Source organism: Lactuca saligna, chromosome 7 (assembly GCF_052625555.1).
Source record: "Lactuca saligna cultivar CGN05327 chromosome 7, ASM5262555v1, whole genome shotgun sequence".
In the NCBI taxonomy this organism is placed as follows: domain Eukaryota; kingdom Viridiplantae; phylum Streptophyta; class Magnoliopsida; order Asterales; family Asteraceae; genus Lactuca; species Lactuca saligna.
Window position 1 is genome coordinate 109,566,148 of NC_136423.1, and position 20,084 is coordinate 109,586,231.

Consider the following 20,084-nt stretch of genomic DNA (forward strand, 5'->3'; position numbering starts at 1 on the left):
AAAATATGTTAGATTTTAAACTTATATGCACTGATCCTCTCGTAATGATTATGCACAAGGTCACCAAAACCTTGTCATCAGTCATTACAGAGGATTCTAAAGGAGATCAACTCTATGGAAACGAAGTCCCATATCCAAAGTACATTGCTTTGAACATCCTTCTTACACTAAGGTTTTCTAATCTTACACAGATTGAACAACTTCCACCTATGGAAACATTTCCATAGTCCCATTTTGACTATCACTTCCGAAAAAGAATTACCACTACTAGAAAAACAACCTTTTACGACGCTCATTGCGCGTCGTAAAAGGCTCAGACGACGCGCAAATGCGCGTCAAGGAAGGTCCTGTCATAAAGAGAGACGACGCGCGTTTACGACACGCAATGCGTATCAAGGAAGGCCCTATCATAAAGGAAGACGACACGCATTCGTGTGTCGTAACCTTACGACGCGCGTGTTAATGACACGCAATGCGTATCAAGAAAGCCCCAGTCAAGAAAGGCCATGTCATAAATGAAGATGACACACATTTTTGCGTATCATAGTTTTAAATGTTTAAAAAAAATATTATTTATGGATTCACTCATTTTCAAATTAAATAATACATTAAAAATCTCATAATACAAAATAAAATATCATAAATAACAAAGATAATTCATTTCACTAATATGTCAAATACAAATAATTATTCCAATAGTGAGTAAATGTTATAAAAAAATGAACTCATTTATATACAATTGCATTATCTAGCTTACTATGTGCCAACAACTCTCTGTGTGTTTACTTTTGCTTGAGTCTCCGTTCCTCCGAAGCTTCTAGCCATGCCAAAACATGATATCTTAAATTCATCAACTCCTTGGCGTGAAGTCTTAGATAGAAGCTTAACTGCAATCTCCAATCCTTCTAGCAGACCCTAAAGATCATTATGGGCCATGTAGCAGGATCAGCCTGCAATCTCTTTTTAGCCTTCTTATTACTTGCAGCATCTTCTGCCTCTTTAACCAAGGTTGTGCCTTCAGCAGCAACATGCTGCATTGCATCAAAAAGATAAAAACAGATGACAACAAATACAAATAACTGCATTCTACTTAAAAAAAATACAAACCTGTTTAATTCGTGCACACATACTACTAGAAAAACGCTCAGACCATTGTCTGTAATTGTAGAAGTATAAAATTTGAACAATTAGACACTATGAATCCACCAAGAACTCCTACATGTTCTGTAACGTCATAAAATTTCCAACCAAAAATTTTCATTTTTACAACCATAAAGACATGAGTAATTAGTTTAGATTTCCAAAATAACGTCGTAGTCTCAAACGATTACATATCAAAAGATAAAATAGTTTCCCCGAGTGTGTGTACGATCACGCTGGCGCCTTCCCACGGTCCTCACTCGTACCTGAAACACATAAGCAACAACTGTAAGCATAAAGCTTAGTGAGTTCCCAAAATACAACATACGCACATACGCCTTTCCAGGCCTTGACCTTCCGGTCCATGTGTTCAGGGGACTTCCGTCCCGACTGGGTAAACCTTCCGGTCCTACCCACATCAACCTTTACAGTCCATATGACCACGCCTTCCGGCCCACATCAAACATATCATACATGACACATATAGCAAATAACTTAACACACATAAAGCATATATTCCATATCATATTCGACCTTCCGGTCACATAGTCAAAACCCTTCCGGGTACAGTATAGTGAGGAGACTCACCTCGTATGCCTTGCTAAGTTGCTAATCGAAAATCCTGGAATCACTCGGGCCCGAACCCTCGAGCTGCAATCCTCCTACGATATATAAATCTATAAATATTACTTGTACCGCTAAGGTGGACCATCCAAATCAAGTCAACACAGGTTGACCCGATCAACAGTCTTTAGTTAATTTGGACTAGACTCGGCGAGTGCACAATAGTGACTCGGCGAGTCTACGCGTTTTTACCAACTCTCAAGAATTTTCCCTTTGACTCGTCGAGTACTCCCCTGACTCGACGAGTTCCGCCTGGGCCTGAATCGCAGGGTCACCGCGACTCAACTCGCCGAGTCTAAGGCCAACTCGGCGAGTCCCATCCTGACTCGGTCCACCTGACAAAACCTTTCCAACTCTCTGCGACTCACTGAGTCGCTCACAACTCGGTCCAGTCTACACACAAGATGGTCTCAAGGACAATCTTCAAGTGACTCGTCGAGTCTGTTCTTCAGACTCGGCGAGTCCATGCCATGCACCAGCTAAAACTGGCTCTTGCGGTCAGATCCGTTCCATAAATACATAGATCTGGCCTTCCCAAGCTTATTTGTCACGTAAAGTCTCAGCCTTGGTTGCCATGCAATGCATACAAGGCTTATTTTGAAGAAACCACCTCCAATATGGCAAGTATAGCTTCTAACTCAAATAAATGGGCATAAAGCTTGTCATAAGGGGTCTCCTGGACCTGCTAAAGTCTAGATCTAGGTTCCATGTCTCCATGGGACCTCTCATACTTCTTATTCAAGCCAAGAAAGGCAAGAAGAAACCCTAGATTTGGCCCATCAACACAAAACACGAAGATTGGCTCAGAATGTTACCTCAAGAAGACCCCCTTGATGAAATAGCAACAGATCTAAGCTCCCCAACACTTCAAGCTTGCTCCTCTCCCTCCTTTCCTTGCACTATCACACAAAATGAAGAACAAAAGGCCTTCAAACACACACACAAGGGATTACAGACGTATGGAGGCTCTTAGGGTTCAAGGTGGCCGCATAAGAGGGCCATAAGGTCCTTTAAATAGAGCTCAGGGCCGGGGAATTAGGGTTTCATTAAACAGCACGGACTCGTCGAGTCTATCCCTTGGACTCGCCGAGTCCGGACGCGAACCCCCGCTAAAAACCGCGACCCGACTCGACAAGTTCAACCACCAACTCACCGAGTCCCCTCACAGAATGCCAAAATATATAAAGAAATGAAGGTACCTGGGGATCCGGGCTGTTACAAATCTCCCCCACTAGAATAAGACTTCGCCCTCGAAGTCCCGCTTAGCCAAAAAGTTCCAGATGCTGCTCCCGCATCTCCCGCTCTAGCTCCCAAGTCATCTCTGATCCCTTCCGATGCTGCCACTGAACCAATACCAAAGGCACCTCCTTGTTCCTCAAAACCTTGATCTTCCGATCTCTGATGGCTACAGGCCTTTCTGCATAATTCAGACTTGCATCCACCTGAATATCTCCTAACGGAACCACCGCTGATTCGTCGGCTATACATTTCCGCAGCTGCGACACATGGAAAGTGTCGTGAATCTGTCCCAACTCTGCTGGCAAGTCTAAACGGTAGGCTACCCGTCCCACCCTTGCAATCACACGAAAAGGACCAATATACCGGGGCCCCAACTTGCCCCTCTTCCTGAATCGAATCACTCCTTTCCAAGGAGAGACCTTCAGGAGCACGAGATCACCAACCTGGAACTCAAGCTCGGACCGACGCCTGTCTGCATAACTTTTCTGCCGGCTCTGAGCGGTCAGCAACCTCTGACTGACCATCTGAATTTGCTCGGTCGTCTGAAGCACGATCTCCGTGCTACCCATAACCTGCTGTCCCACCTCACCCCAACAGATGGGGGTGCGACACCTCCGCCCATACAACAGCTCAAAGGGCGGCATACCAATGCTCGAATGATGGCTGTTGTTATACGAGAACTCTGCTAAAGGTAGATAGGTGTCCCAACACCCTCCGAAATCCAACACACACGCCCGAAGCATGTCCTCGAGTGTCTGAATGGTTCGCTCACTCTGGCCGTCTGTCTGAGGATGATATGCCGTACTGAAATGCAGCCTAGTACCCAACTCTTCATGGAATTTCTTCCAGAACCTGGAAGTGAAACGCACGTCGCGGTCTGAAATAATCGAGATTGGCACCCCATGCCGCGATACTACTTCCCTCACATATAACTCAGCCAACTTCTCCGCCGAAGAGCTCTCACTAATAGCTAGAAAATGAGCGCTCTTTGTTAGTCGATCCACAATTACCCAAATCGCATCGACTCCTCTCGCCGTTCGCGGTAACTTAGTAATGAAATCCATAGAGATTTGTTCCCACTTCCATTCGGGTATCTCTAGCGGTTGCAGCTTACCGTGCGGTCGCTGGTGTTCGGCCTTGACCTGCCGACAAGTCAAGCACCTCTCGACGAACCAAGCGACATCCCTTTTCATACATGGCCACCAATACTCCTTCTTGAGATCCAAATACATTTTCGTAGCACCAGGATGAATCGAGAATTTCGATCGATGTGCCTCCTCCATCAAAGTAGTGTACGCACCGCCCACAAACGGCACCCAAATCCGCCCCTGAAAAGTCATAAGCCCCCGACCATCCGTAACAAATCCTGGTACCTGACCCACCACCCGTTCCTTCTTCTGGTGTTCCGGCTTTGCAGCCTCCATCTGAGCCCCTCGAATAATGTCCAGAATCGGGGTCAAAACCGTCAACCTCATACAGATGTCTTGGATCGGGGCGCTATCCGCCCTACAGCTCAAAGCGTCGGCTACCACATTAGCCTTGCCCGGGTGGTACAGGATCTCACAATCGTAATCCTTTACCACATCCAACCACCTCCTCTGACGCATATTCAGATTTGGCTGATCCATCAAGTATTTCAAGCTCTTATGGTCCGTGTAAATCGTACACCGAACCCCGTACAAGTAGTGTCGCCAGATTTTGAGGGCAAACACCACCGCCCCCAATTCCAGGTCGTGCGTGGGGTATCTCGACTCATGAGGCTTCAACTGCCTCGAAGCGTATGCTATCACATGACCCCTCTGCATAAGTACCGCCCCTAAACCCGATATAGAGGCATCACAATATACCACAAAATCCTCCATCCCTTCCGGGAGTGCAAGCACTGGAGCCTCGCACAATTTCTGACGAAGCGTCTCAAACGAAGACTGCTGCTCCGGTCCCCATGAGAACGCGACACCCTTCCGGGTCATCCTAGTAAGTGGCACAGCGATCTTGGAGAAATCCTTGATAAATCTGCGGTAATATCCAGCCAAACCCAGAAAACTCCTGATTTCGGTGGGCGATCTCGGCACCTCCCACCTCAGCACCGCCTCAATCTTGGCCGGGTCGACCAATATCCCTTTCTGGTTCACAAGATGCCCGAGGAATTGGACCTCTCGCAACCAGAAATCACACTTGGAGAACTTGGCATACAGCCTCTCCGATCTCAACACCCGAAGAATCTCCCGCAAATGCTCCTCATGCTGGTCCCTAGTCTTCGAATATACCAAGATATCATCGATGAATACGATCACCGACCGATCCAGCATCGGTCGGCACACCCTGTTCATGAGATCCATGAATGCAGCCGGGGCATTGGTGAGCCCAAAAGGCATCACTACAAACTCATAATGTCCATAACGAGTCCTGAAGGCAGTCTTTTGGATATCGTCCTCGCGAACCCTCATCTGATGATATCCCGACCTCAAGTCAATCTTGGAAAACCAAGATGCCCCCTGCAACTGATCAAATAGATCGTCGATCCTAGGTAACGGGTACCGGTTCTTAATCGTCAACTTGTTTAACTCCCGATAATCGATACACATCCGATGTGAACCATCCTTCTTTTTGACGAACAAAATCGGCGCTCCCCAAGGCGAGCTACTGGGTCGAATGAATCCCTTCCCCAACAGCTCCTGAAGCTGCGAGGATAGTTCCTGCATTTCCGGTGGAGCGAGACGGTAAGGCGCCTTGGCGATGGGCGCCGCCCCCGGAACCAAATCGATACGAAACTCCACTTGCCTCTCCGGAGGCACGCCTGGTAACTCCTCGGGGAACACATCCGCAAACTCGCATACAACCGGAACGTCATCAATCGCATTGGGCCTCTCCGTGATCACACGAGTATCCATCACATAAGCTATGAATCCATCACAACCCTGCTGCAGACTCTGCCTTGCCCTTGCCGCTGAACAAAACGCTGACCCACACCGGGTCCCTTCACCATAAACTGTGAGCACTCCCCCACTAGGGTCTCGAATCATCACCAGCTGTTTCTCGCAATCAATGACAGCTCCGAACTTACTCAACCAATCCATGCCCACGATAATGCAAACATCCCCCATAGCTATAGGGACTAAGTCGATAGGAAACTCGACCCCAAAAATCTCGAGTACGCATCCTCGAATCACCTCGGTGGCGTATACTGCTCTCTCGTTTGCTATAGCAACTCGCAGGGGACGACTCATCGTCTCCCGATCGATATCGATGTACTGGCTAAAGGCCAGCGAAACAAAGGACCGACTCACACCTGAGTCGAACAATACCAAAGCAGGCACATGATTCACAAGAAAAGTACCTACGCATATAGGAATATAAGCATAGTGTCTCAGCATAAATGTAAATACGTGAAAGAATACATACCGGCCACTACATCAGGCGCCGCGCGGACCTCCTCTGCAGTCAACTGGAAAGCTCTCCCACGAGCCTTCGGGGCCTCGGTCTTCACTGGCCGAACCTCAGGAACCCTGGCAGCAGGCGAAGATCCCTGGCGAAGCTGGGGGCACTCGGCCTTCCGATGGCCAGTCGGGTTGTAATGGAAGCAAACCATAAATCCCTTGGGGCAATCCCTCGCGATGTGCCCCTCCTTGCCACACTTGTAGCAAGCACCCAATCGACACGCCCCCTCATGACCCTTGCCGCACTTCCCACACGTACGGCTCTTCTGTCCTCCGGATCTCAAATCAGCGGACTTGGTCCGCTTGGCTGCCGGCTGCGACTGCGTCGGCCGCCGATCCATCCGCTGAGACTCGGCCTCCTCCCTGGCCTGGGTCTCCAACTCGATCTCCCGCTTCCTGGCATTCGCCTGAAGCTCAGCAAAAGTCTAATATGATGAGTTCGATACGAACTCCCGGATGTCTCTCCTCAGCACCCCCAAATACCGGCTCATCCGAGCCTGCTCCGTGGACACCTGCTCGGGGCAGAACATCGCCCTCTCATGAAACTTCCGCGTGATCACTGCAACCGAATCATTACCCTGCTTGAGGGTCAAGAACTCCTGAACCAACCGTTCCCTCTCCACCGGGGGAACGTACTCGTCTCTGAACATAGCAGTAAATCTCTCCCAAGTCAAGGCTGAAACCTCTGCGAGAGTGAAGTTTGCCGTCACGAACTTCCACCAATCCTTCGCTCCCAGGCGGAGCTGGTTCAGGGCGAACCGCACCCTCAGATGCTCCAGACATGAACAAGTATAGAAGCATCCCTCAATATCGGCAATCCACCTCATTGCAGCAATCGGATCCTGAGTCCCGTCAAACTCTGGTGGCTTCATGTTGCTGAACTCCCGGCACAGCAACGAGTCACCCCCCTGTGGCCTGGCAGCAGCCACAGCTGCGGTAGCTGCAGCAGCGGCAGCCTCAGACAACGCGGCATACCGCTCATCAAACGTCTCCATCAGCGTGGTCTTGATAGACCCAAACATTTCCGGAATCTCGGCCCGGATCGCTGCAGCTACCTTCTCATGGATCATCTGACGGAGCTCCTCGTCAGTCACCCCACTCGTGCCAGGTCTGTGTCGTGGTCCAACCATGATGTCTCTGAAATACAACAAAAGAATATCAGAGACCCTATCGGGCAAAAATCGCACTCGATAACGCAGCCCTGCTCAGTTTTCGATACTCAGGGGTTCCCACTTGGCTGCCTACTGACCCGGTGTCCTTGGCAGTACGGGCCCAATACTGCCAGTTACACCGCATCGGTATTCACCCAAGTCATCCTCCCCAACCTCGAATCCTGAGCACTCTATTCTTTTCATACTCTTGTTACTCACTCGCTCTCGAGCACCCCAAAGAAGCAAGTTTTCCCTAGACTAAGGCATCACAAAATCAGGCCACTTTAGCCCTAATATGTATACCTAGTCTGCTAGCATGCGTATCATATCATATCATAAATCGTAACACATATAGTAAGAGTATTTTGGGGATTTTTACCGTTCGGGCGCTAGCTGACCGTACACACTTTTTCTTCTTCGGTTGTCTCACATTTCAAAATTTAAATTAAATTTTTTTGTAAAAACAATTTTCCCCAATCCCCGGTTTGAGTCCAGTTACACCCGAAGGTGTACCCGAATCCCTCAAACCAAGGCTCTGATACCAACTTGTAACGTCATAAAATTTCCAACCAAAAATTTTCATTTTTACAACCATAAAGACATGAGTAATTAGTTTAGATTTCCAAAATAACGTCGTAGTCTCAAACGATTACATATCAAAAGATAAAATAGTTTCCCCGAGTGTGTGTACGATCACGCTGGCGCCTTCCCACGGTCCTCACTCGTACCTGAAACACATAAGAAACAACTGTAAGCATAAAGCTTAGTGAGTTCCCAAAATACAACATACGCACATACGCCTTTCCAGGCCTTGACCTTCCGGTCCATGTGTTCAGGGGACTTCCGTCCCGACTGGGTAAACCTTCCGGTCCTACCCACATCAACCTTTACAGTCCATATGACCACGCCTTCCGGCCCACATCAAACATATCATACATGACACATATAGCAAATAACTTAACACACATAAAGCATATATTCCATATCATATTCGACCTTCCGGTCACATAGTCAAAACCCTTCCGGGTACAGTATAGTGAGGAGACTCACCTCGTATGCCTTGCTAAGTTGCTAATCGAAAATCCTGGAATCACTCGGGCCCGAACCCTCGAGCTGCAATCCTCCTACGATATATAAATCTATAAATATTACTTGTACCGCTAAGGTGGACCATCCAAATCAAGTCAACACAGGTTGACCCGATCAACAGTCTTTAGTTAATTTGGACTAGACTCGGCGAGTGCACAATAGTGACTCGGCGAGTCTACGCGTTTTTACCAACTCTCAAGAATTTTCCCTTTGACTCGTCGAGTACTCCCCTGACTCGACGAGTTCCGCCTGGGCCTGAATCGCAGGGTCACCGCGACTCAACTCGCCGAGTCTAAGGCCAACTCGGCGAGTCCCATCCTGACTCGGTCCACCTGACAAAACCTTTCCAACTCTCTGCGACTCACTGAGTCGCTCACAACTCGGTCCAGTCTACACACAAGATGGTCTCAAGGACAATCTTCAAGTGACTCGTCGAGTCTGTTCTTCAGACTCGGCGAGTCCATGCCATGCACCAGCTAAAACTGGCTCTTGCGGTCAGATCCGTTCCATAAATACATAGATCTGGCCTTCCCAAGCTTATTTGTCACGTAAAGTCTCAGCCTTGGTTGCCATGCAATGCATACAAGGCTTATTTTGAAGAAACCACCTCCAATATGGCAAGTATAGCTTCTAACTCAAATAAATGGGCATAAAGCTTGTCATAAGGGGTCTCCTGGACCTGCTAAAGTCCAGATCTAGGTTCCATGTCTCCATGGGACCTCTCATACTTCTTATTCAAGCCAAGAAAGGCAAGAAGAAACCCTAGATTTGGCCCATCAACACAAAACACGAAGATTGGCTCAGAATGTTACCTCAAGAAGACCCCCTTGATGAAATAGCAACAGATCTAAGCTCCCCAACACTTCAAGCTTGCTCCTCTCCCTCCTTTCCTTGCACTATCACACAAAATGAAGAACAAAAGGCCTTCAAACACACACACAAGGGCTTACAGATGTATGGAGGCTCTTAGGGTTCAAGGTGGCCGCATAAGAGGGCCATAAGGTCCTTTAAATAGAGCTTAGGGCCGGGGAATTAGGGTTTCATTAAACAGCACGGACTCGTCGAGTCTATCCCTTGGACTCGCCGAGTCCGGACGCGAACCCCCGCTAAAAACCGCGACCCGACTCGACGAGTTCAACCACCAACTCGCCGAGTCCCCTCACAGAATGCCAAAATATATAAAGAAATGAAGGTACCTGGGGATCCGGGCTGTTACATGTTCATAGTCTTTAATAAAATGTATAAGTAAAAAAAGAAAAGGAATAGATATTAACAACAATGATCATAATCATACCTGAAGCTCATGTTCAGCAGCAGACCTGTAACCCAAGGTATCTTCTATATCAGATACTTTCTCTATTTGGTCCAACTCCAAAACAATTTCATCTTCCAGAGGCTGATCATAATTCATATACACCAAATAATGTTTGAATCATATACACCATATAATGTTTAAATCAAGAAAACTATATGTGTAATGACTAATGACCTCACCTGCTCTTTTCGTAGACATTCCAGTTTCAACTTGTACAACTTAACATATCGTCTTTTTCTGATTTCAAGCATTCCATGATGAAAATGTTTAAGATATCGTCTTTTTCTACAAGTAAAAGATTTTAAAAGGTTTAAGATTTCAAGCATTCCATGATGAAAATGCACACAACAAATAGTATAACATGGTAGATCATAGATGTTAATATTGAAGAAAGAACAACTTACAAACGTTCTCCTATTTATTTCCGTGAAGTTTTCTTCATTCATCTTGTGAACTGTTTCCAATGGATCAATAAAAACACTTGGGGGTGATGTGATAGGAGTTGATGTAGTTTCTAGAACCACAAATGGATCATCCATTGCTTTAGACGAGACTGAATTGAAGATACGAATTGATAATGTCGTCCCATTATATCTACAATAGCATCCTCCTCTGTGAGAGGACCTGAAAAAAAAAGAGCATCAGTAGAAAAGAAAATTACAAAAATACCCTTGTTCTAGTTAAAAATACAAACCTATCATTTACAAGTGCTCGTGAAGCAGAACTGGAACAAAAGTGGTGACACTGGAATTGTGGTATAGGAAATTGAAGAAATTGTAGGATAGGAGTACAGAAATATGGAATATATAATCAACTGAGTGTAGAAAATAGTGCAACTGATAGTAAAAAAAAAAGAATTGTTGACACCTTGGAATTCAAGCTCCAAAACATGTATTTCATGTTCTTTGTTATAAAGTATAGACCTTTCATTAATAATTACCAGCTAGTAACATACTAACTAACACACCAACCATGAAAAATAAATTAATCAAAGTTTCAGCATTTTTTTTCTTTAACTTTTTAGCATACCCATATTCTTATTACCCCAATACATACAAAAAGAACATACATGCCATGCCCTTTTAGGCTACAGGATACACTAACATACCACAATGGTAAAAGAGTAATTCAACATCTTGCTATATCTATTGTCTTGATTTGTTCAAAGTCTTACCCTTGAAAAATTCACAAAGCATCCGATCAAGATCCTCTGCTGAATACCTTATGTACTTAATGGGATTCTTCCCATTCTCAACAAGTGCCTTGTAACTGTAAAAAACAGAAAAAAAAATATTTGTTTACTTTTTTTTTCATTTATTTGAGCCTGAGAATTAAGATACATCAAAAAAAAAAATATGTACCCAAAACATTTAATGAAAGATCTGTATACAGGCAACAAGACTTCAACAACTGCCAGTCTGATAGACTCTCTAAGCTCTATGTCAGGAACGGTCCACTGAGATTGTCTTTGATGAAGCTCTTCAAACTGACCATTGAAGATCTTCAACCTAAAGTTAAACCACCACATTTCAATTTATATATCAACCAATTTTTTGATTCTTTTTTAAAGATATAACAGATATTTGAAAAGACAAACCTATACTTCACAAGAGCTCGTGAAGCTCCACTTTTGTTACCAACTGCATTACCACCAATAGAAATGTACAAACAGCCTCAAGAGCAACTTCTAGAGCCCTAAACTCAAAGGGCAAGTATTCAGGTGAAGTGTTACCAAACAAAAGCTTTTGAATATCCCAATATAAATGGTCATCATCCCTGAATTTCTAAGTCATCTAAACACAGATCAAGGTTAATTAAATGAAAAAAAGGTCTTCAATATCTTCCTGAACTACTCACTCGTAGGAAAGAAAAAAATTTCAAGTGTAACTACAAAGCAACAAAGAGTGAATGCAAAGAATGAATCAAAGTTTGCAATTTCTTTTGTTTTCCAACCACGAACAGATCATTTTATTGCAAATGAATCAATTTTATATCTCTTAAACTTGTAATAAACACAAGAAATTGCACACTGTAGGTAGTTTTTTTTTTCATTAATTTTTACACAAACACGCACACACACACACACAACTGATGAAGGTGATTGAGAAATAAGCTCCGCCATGTTGTTCTATGGAATAGTCTTATGTACTTCTTGCAGATAAAATGATGAAATAACTTCTTTTGTTTTAGAAATTAGAAATCTATAACTACAAGAAGATAGTGAAACACCTCTATACTGTATATGCATAATCTATTGATGAAAGTTGAAAAGACAAAATTTGTATGAACATGTAAACGGGCATATATAAACAGACCAAAAATAATACCTTTGAAGAAGAAAGAACACCCCTTTCAAGGAGATCACCTATTTTTAATCTCTCTTCAATGGAAGGTAGTCTTAAAAACCCTACAAACCATGCACAGGTACCCTAAGGATCTATTTGAATTTCCCATTCGTCTATTCAACTTTTCCCCTTCATATTGCCACACCACACCAACTCTCTAGCTTTCAATCGTCTTTGTAATTCCACCACATATAGCTATCAAGAGAGTTCAAAAGCAGAACTTCATCAGCTGTTATGATCCATCACTAACGTTTATAGCTGATGTAGGTTTTGGTGGGAGGAGATGCTCTTTTCGGTCAGCCATTGTGCCTGATATCACAACAGATATAGAGTAAAAAAATAATAGACGAAAACAAAATATTTAAATAGATAAAAACATATATATATATATATATATATATATATATATATATATATATATATATATATGTCTCTGAGATCATTTCAGGATATTCTTTCAGCAAATCCTCTAGAACAAGATCCAACACCTAATTCTATAATCAATGACACAATAAAATCACAGTAAATACTATTAAAAAATCCAAGTAATTATCACAGAAATTGGGTATTATACCGCAATTTTTCTGCATCCTCGAGGACCCTGAAGCAGTATCGAATTGTTACAGCCTCAATTACCGAATTTGATACGATAAATTTCAACTTACTGAAATTTGTTCAAAGAATAAATACGTCACAATGGAGGATGAGGAAAAAAAGAGATTATGATATTCATGTATACATAATTGAAAGATATATAAAATATTCGAATAACCATCAACCGAACCTGTAGTTGTTGTCGGGAGAATCGGAGAAGAGGGAGAAGATGAAATTGAGATCACATAGTCTTCTACGAAGAAGGACTAGCGCTTCCTCTGCTATTCCCCGACCCATTAGGCTCATCCATACACTTTTCTCTCTGGTAGACTTCAACTATGAATCTGGTGTGAGAATACAGGGTTCTTGATTCCCAAGGTTATAAGAACACGTAGAACCAAAATCCCCCATTTCCTCAAAATACATCTTCTAAAATACCAAGGCGCTTGCCCTTTTTCGTTTATGAGCATCAAAAATGGGGTGAGCGTGTATTTGGGTTTTCTGCAAAAGATGGAAACAAAGGAATTTGAGGTCAGGTGACGATGAGACCGTCGATGAGGAGAAGTGAGCAAGCGGTTGCCGGAAGCAAGGCGAGGTCGCCGGATCGATTGTAGAGAGCACTGAGTGAGTGAGTGTTGCTAGTCTTAAAAAAAGCCTTAGAATTAATATCAATATCGGTCCCTGTGATTTTATTATAAGAGACGCGCGTTTGAGTAAAATTATAAAACGACATCTGTAGAGGACACACGCTTAAGATAAGCATCCTCCGTGTTTTTAATTTTTTTTTGTTAAGACACCAATTTTAGGGGCACGCAAAAATGAGCGTCATTGATCCTTCAAATTTTGTGAGAGATGACATTATTTTTAGCACGCACACTTTAGCGTATTGTAAATTAGTGCGTCTCATTGTTTGCGCGTTGTAAAAGGCTATTTTTCTAGTACTGTACCTCTTTTCGGAATATGTAAATACGGTCCTTTCCAACAATTTACATCATACTTCCAACTGTCCTGAGCAACAAATCTTTGGCGAACGTTGGACTATCATTGACAATTTCTTAATCACTTTAGTCATATCCCGTTCTAGACTTTTCCCTTCTTAATGCCCTAAGCATTTGGAAAATTTAAAAAGGATGAATATTATAGCACATGCAATCGATCCTATATTTGAAGCATATGGAACAAGATTCATGATGTTTCACATAAGGACATGATACTAGACCAATCTTTTGCTACAAAATTTTTTATTTGCCATGTTTTCAAAATTTAACTATGAAGAGGGATGTCGTATGTGACAACCCGATATTTCGAGACAATGTAATGTAAAACCAATCAAATTTAGGTCAAAATATAAATTTCCTAAAATCTTATTTGGGTTAAATAAAGTAGTAGGAATCGTATCAAGGTTTTCGTACATATAAAGAACCCTAAAATCCGAGTTATAACGAAGAAGTTATGACCAACCGAAGATTCTCGGCAAAACCGGCAACACCGATTAAACGAAAAACGCGAAGTTTCAATACAATAGTTTTTAGCCTTAAGTATCAAAATGAAATTTATATATAACCTCAAACCGTGAGCGTACATAAAAAGAACGTCCAAATCTGACTTCGTATGAGAAAGTTATGATTTTTCCAAGATTCGGGTATAGCAGTAGACAGCTAAAAAATCGAAATAGAGCTCGAGATACTTTTGACCAAAACAACATAAATGAGAATCTAAGGTCTCAACATTAGTAGCGCAACGGCGAAAAGTCTGACGAAACCGGACACCGGATGAAGAAGTTATGGATTTTTAACGAAATTTTCGTGTCCGGGCCCGTTAAAAGTAAATAATTAGAAATAAAGTCAAAAATTAGCCAATGAATTCTAAATGATAGTTGTAGATCATGTTTTTAGCTACGCGTGCATATAAAGAACGTCGAAAACGGAGGTCGTACGCGAAAGTTATGGATTTTACAAGTTCGGGGTCCAAAATCCGAGGCTGTCAGGCCTCTCCACGACGTGGCACTGTTTTGCCGCGACCCGGCAAGTGACTGAGGGCGTCCAATCAATGGAATAGGATAGACTTGCTCCCCACGACGTGGCCAACCCTAGCCACGACATGGCACTCAAAAATACCCCCTATAAATAGAACTCTTGGGGTGTCGGGTTTAGGTGCTCCATTCTTTTCTTTCTCGCGCTGAAACTCTGCGTTTAAGCCCCCGAGACCCTCCCAAAGCCCCGGTTTTTCACCTTCAAGTCCCGAAGGAAGGTTTTGTGTTCCCCAGATTCCCTAGATTCCCGATAATCCCGAGATTTTCCCGCGTTTTCAACTCTTCCTGTCGAAGTTCTGCTCGATTCTTCTCTCGACTACTTCAAATCGACCACTTCAATCAAGTGAGTTCATACCCCTTAATTAATGTTTTAAACTACTTTTAAATGTTTAATAGGGGGGGGGGATACAAGTAGAATCATGCTAGTATTATATCAATCACATGCGATTAATAAGTAGAATTACGCTAGTTATTACATCAATCACATGTGATTAATATACAGCATTCAAAAGATTTGGCTACTCATTAGCCGTTTTACCAAACAGTTTCCTTCAAATGACTTTTTATAAAACATTTTATATGTTTTAAACTCCTTTTTTTACATTGTATAGCTTACTCCGTACATTATCTTTCAAACTTATTTACAACTGTGTTTCAATCAAATGTTTCCTTATACTCAAAACTGTTTTATCATACTTATGCCTTCAAATTGTTTTATAAATCGACATCAAGTCGATCTTTTCTTAAAATAATATTATTGTTTCAAATGTCTTACAACATTTATTTATGCTTTTATATTATAAATTGCATGCCTTTATATGTATAGTTATATAAAAAATGTTTAAAAGACTTAGGAAGGCTATCCACCCTATTTCCTTTTCGCGCCTTGAGATGTGGTCTGGTGGGATATTGGGTATTCGTCCGAAAGTTGTTTAAATATTAGTTATATATCATGTGTACATATATAGTCATAAAAGGTCTTTCCAGTTCATCCCATGCCCTTAGTTAGTAAGGGTATACATCCATGACCATACATACCAGTTAGACTGCTAGTAAACTACCATATGGGTAGTTTAGGAAGATACTAGAACCGTTACTAGAACGCGATATGATACAATGAGTCAGTTCATTCATGAGTCAATACTTTCTAGAACATTACATATACAACTATACTAGGACGAGAACATATACAACTATACTAGAATGGGAAACATTACCCTTACATTAATACGTTAACAATTGTGATCCACTGTATCGGAGCATGCCTTAAATGTCATGGCCCGAGTTGTAGCCAGAATTCTCTTGGAAGGAGAGCGTTGAGTTTGCGTATAGATCTATACTGGATTGACAATCCTACACCTTGCTGCTAGCTACAGCCGGACCTGCAGGTCTGCGGGTGCCAAACGTCATTCCGTTATTACGACCGTTCTTTATGTCGTTGTTATCAGTCGATAGTATGGTGCAATTATCACATTATACCTTAATATAAATCCGGTTTAAGGTAGTTAGTACAGCAGTAGTTCCTATAATACAAAACTACAGTAGTACAATGATTTACCCATTACATTTTTAGCGATAACCTCACTTAAACTTTAAATGTACAAACTATATTTTTGGATGATGATAGTTACACTTGGGAAATTACACACTTTTACATCAAACGAGCATACAAAACAGTTAAGCCTTGGTAGATGGCTACTTTAATAGAAAATATAGGTTTTTCTGAGAGATTCAAACTTTTTCGAATTCTTACAATACATATAGACTTACAAATTCTTACATACAAATTAAGACACTAAATACTTATGATCTCACCAGCTTCAAAGCTGATACTCGCTTTCAAAATTACTTGTATCCTTAGGTCATCATAGACAGGTACCGATGCAAGGAGAAAGGAAGATGGAGCTTGTTCAAGACTTATCTTTCATTTTGATTTAGGCTTTAGTGTTTATCAAAATTTGACAGAATACAATTGTATAATAATTATTTTATTAATGCAATGGATGATGTTGTTGCTTGTTTACTACTTTACATTGTTGTTGATATTATACATGACGTCCTCCGCCCCAGAACGTTTCCGCCGTTCTCGGTTTTGGGGTGTGACAGATTGGTATCAGAGCATTGTTTATAGTGATTTAAGTATATCAACCCATAAAAGATATACTAACTATAAATACATAAGGGATTAAAAATACTCTGACCAAGAGTTTATACTTTAAATAGTAAAATATTTAAGTAAGTATATGTGCTGCATTCATACTAAAATCAGTATCACTAGGACAGTACAAAAGAATTACGATTGTTGGACAACACAAGTGGGCTTAGACACATATGGTCAAGACTGGGAAGATATAGCCTGATCACCTATATTATCCGAGGGTTGACTAGCATGTGCCTAAGCTTAAGTGTGTGGTTGCAACAATGCTAAAATCTTACCAACCCTACCACAATGAGAACAATAGAACATAACATTAAATTTTAAAATACTATAGGAGTATTTGGTGTTACTAGAAGTACTTTATACTTGAGAACTAAAACGGGATCTTCATTTCTAAGTTGATAGTTGCTAAGTGGATACACTAAGGCTATATGTAATTAGGATGTTATAGAATTAGAATCTGTGATAAGTTTGCCTTACCCCTATTCTGTGTGAATTTGGAAATTAAGGTCACTTATTCGAAGGTGTATCCTGTTTAGATTACACATAGCTGGTATGCACTTCACAAATGGTGATGTAACTAATGAAGGTTTTCTAAATAATTATCTAGATAACTCGTCTAATAATTATTCTCTTACCCTTAAATTCTCGCATAGAAAACATAACTGGACTCCATCCCCTCGGCAACCAGTACCTTCCAAATGAAGTCATAGCTGGTTGGTTTGGAGAATAACCAAAGAATGATCATCCTTTTCCTCTTGAATGATCACCATGATGAAGAATTTTCGTATGATGCTAACTCTGAAGCAGAGGTTGAAAACCTACCCCGAGCAGCTCCCTTTCCAATTCCTAACCCTCGTCCGGCTTTTTCATGGCCCGACCCTGAGTGAGTGGAATGCTTTGAAATATGGAGCCAAGGACAAGATCAATCTATGCTATTTGATGGCGACCGAAGCTTTTACGACTTGAGCAATGGGGGCTCAGCAGATAGAATCTTGCCAATCTTGGTCCGCAGAATGACCCGAAAGGAGATTCAAGGCAGGACAGCCCTAAGTTAGATTACAGAAGTAGTCGCCTATGCTAGAATGCATACCCTCTGCACCGTTCATCTAGAAGATGCTCATGAGAGGTCAGAGAGAAACCATGAAACCCTGCTGCAAGCACTGGCTGAATCACGAGTTGAAGTCATAGGGCTCCGAGTACGCCAGATGGTGTACGAAAGACACCTACATGACATGGAACGTCAATTGGCTGAACTAAGAGTTCACCAGAGTGATGACCATCGCCAGTAGTAGACGCTTTACTTTATTTCCTTATAAAGAAGAATCATAATTTTCTGTCTATACCTGATGTGGCATTTTCTAGGAAATTTTCTTGTTCCGTAAGTACTTTAGCTAGGTCTTTAGGCTGTCAGGAACTATATTCTGCGGATAGGATGAAAGACCTTTACAAGGCCATTTTCCAGAATCCTTACATCGTGAATATCAAGGATATTGATAGCCGGCTAACTTCAGTGTCATTCTTCATTCAAGTACTCTTATCATACTTTCATTGGAGTCTATATGAAACATGCTTTAGTCAAGTCATTGGACTATAGCGATTTATCTCCGGAGACACTTCCAAGCCTCTTTCCGTGGTTGGATCTTGTTATTTCACCAACCCATGATACCTCAACTCGAACGACAAACGTCTTACGACCATTCTACGAACATACTCCCATTCCGTACTAGGACTGCATCATAGGGATGTAGGTCAAACCTTCGCGAACATATTTTCATTCTTTACTAGGACTGCATCATAGGGATGTAGGTCAAACTTTCGAGATCATACTCTTACTCTTTTAAAGAACAATCTAATTACATCAAGGGTCAACCAGAATCGCTCACAAAACCTTTATTCTTTTGTATTAACAAAATCATGTCGTCATCCGGAAACAACAAGCCAAGCAACGAGACCTCTACTTTTCCTATGGACGCCGCTACCTTTCAAATGGCAGTTACAGCTGCCGTAGTGGCTACCTTAACCGCGGTTCTTGCGCACCGTAGCGCTAACAGCACAGTCAATGCTACTGATGGGAATGAAGTTTCCAATCGTGGTATCCATCCAGGAAGTCACCAAACGGTAACGGCCTCAGGCCCGCAAAGCCAAAAACCAAAGAACAAGAAACGGAAGCGTCAAACTCAGAAAGAACGCGAGAAACCCCGAAAACTTTCCATGCAACAACAACAAGCGGAAACCTCTGCCATCCCAGTACCGAGCAGACCATACAAAGGAACACTCCCGAAGTGCGACCGGTGCAATTACCACCACGAGGGAATCTGCCGAGCCTTGCAATGCAAAAATTGCAACAAAAAGGGGCACACCAAACGTTATTGCAAGAGCCTATCAAAACCGATCAACAATTTGCCCAACGCCGATGGGAACCAGACTTGCTATCATTGTGGAGAGTTTGGGCACTATAAGAGAGATTGCCCGAAAAAGGAAAGAAATTGCGTCCCCATAACTCCTACTCGACGTTTCACTTCCACCACCAATGTGGGTGTTGTCCATATATGTTACCAATGCGGTGAAATTGGACACCTCCAGAAGGATTGACCGATAACACAAAACTCTGGCGCAGACGGGAAGATTCTCAGGATCACAGCCGCAGGAGAGCCTGCTCCGGAACCACGTTAAATGTAATTTAGGCGTTTTGTTGTAACAGACTTATAAACTATCTAAAACTAGTGCAACTAGAGTCTTACCTTTTGCGAGATCCTGTCTGTATAGGAATTCTCGTGCTGCGTATACTTGTCTTTTGTAGTATATCTTATCCGCAGCAATAGTCTTATGGTAAATCTAAAGTACCGTAACTCTATTCATGGTTGCACGGTTGTGCTTTGTCTGTAAATGTCTTATGTTCAAATCCAATGTCTTTAAGTTTCAGTATGATTTCGACATTATCATACGAATTGATTCAG

General features: G+C 42.4%; 1 long non-coding RNA gene across 3 annotated transcripts; it reads right to left on the reverse strand.

The window, feature by feature from the left end:
* Nucleotides 1-657: 657 nt before the first annotated feature.
* Nucleotides 658-13,570, reverse strand: LOC145005405 (uncharacterized). 3 transcript variants are annotated; one of them, XR_013662563.1, is made up of 11 exons: nucleotides 13,125-13,570; nucleotides 12,915-13,004; nucleotides 12,323-12,649; nucleotides 11,593-11,690; nucleotides 11,357-11,503; nucleotides 11,170-11,264; nucleotides 10,400-10,619; nucleotides 10,175-10,280; nucleotides 9,975-10,076; nucleotides 1,108-1,156; nucleotides 658-1,031 (listed from the first exon to the last, which is right to left on the reverse strand). It is a non-coding gene; the product is annotated as an uncharacterized LOC145005405 (long non-coding RNA). The 3 variants fall into 3 exon arrangements; XR_013662562.1 differs by having other exon boundaries at nucleotides 11,593-12,649; XR_013662564.1 differs by lacking the exon at nucleotides 12,915-13,004 and having other exon boundaries at nucleotides 11,593-12,649.
* Nucleotides 13,571-20,084: the final 6,514 nt, after the last annotated feature.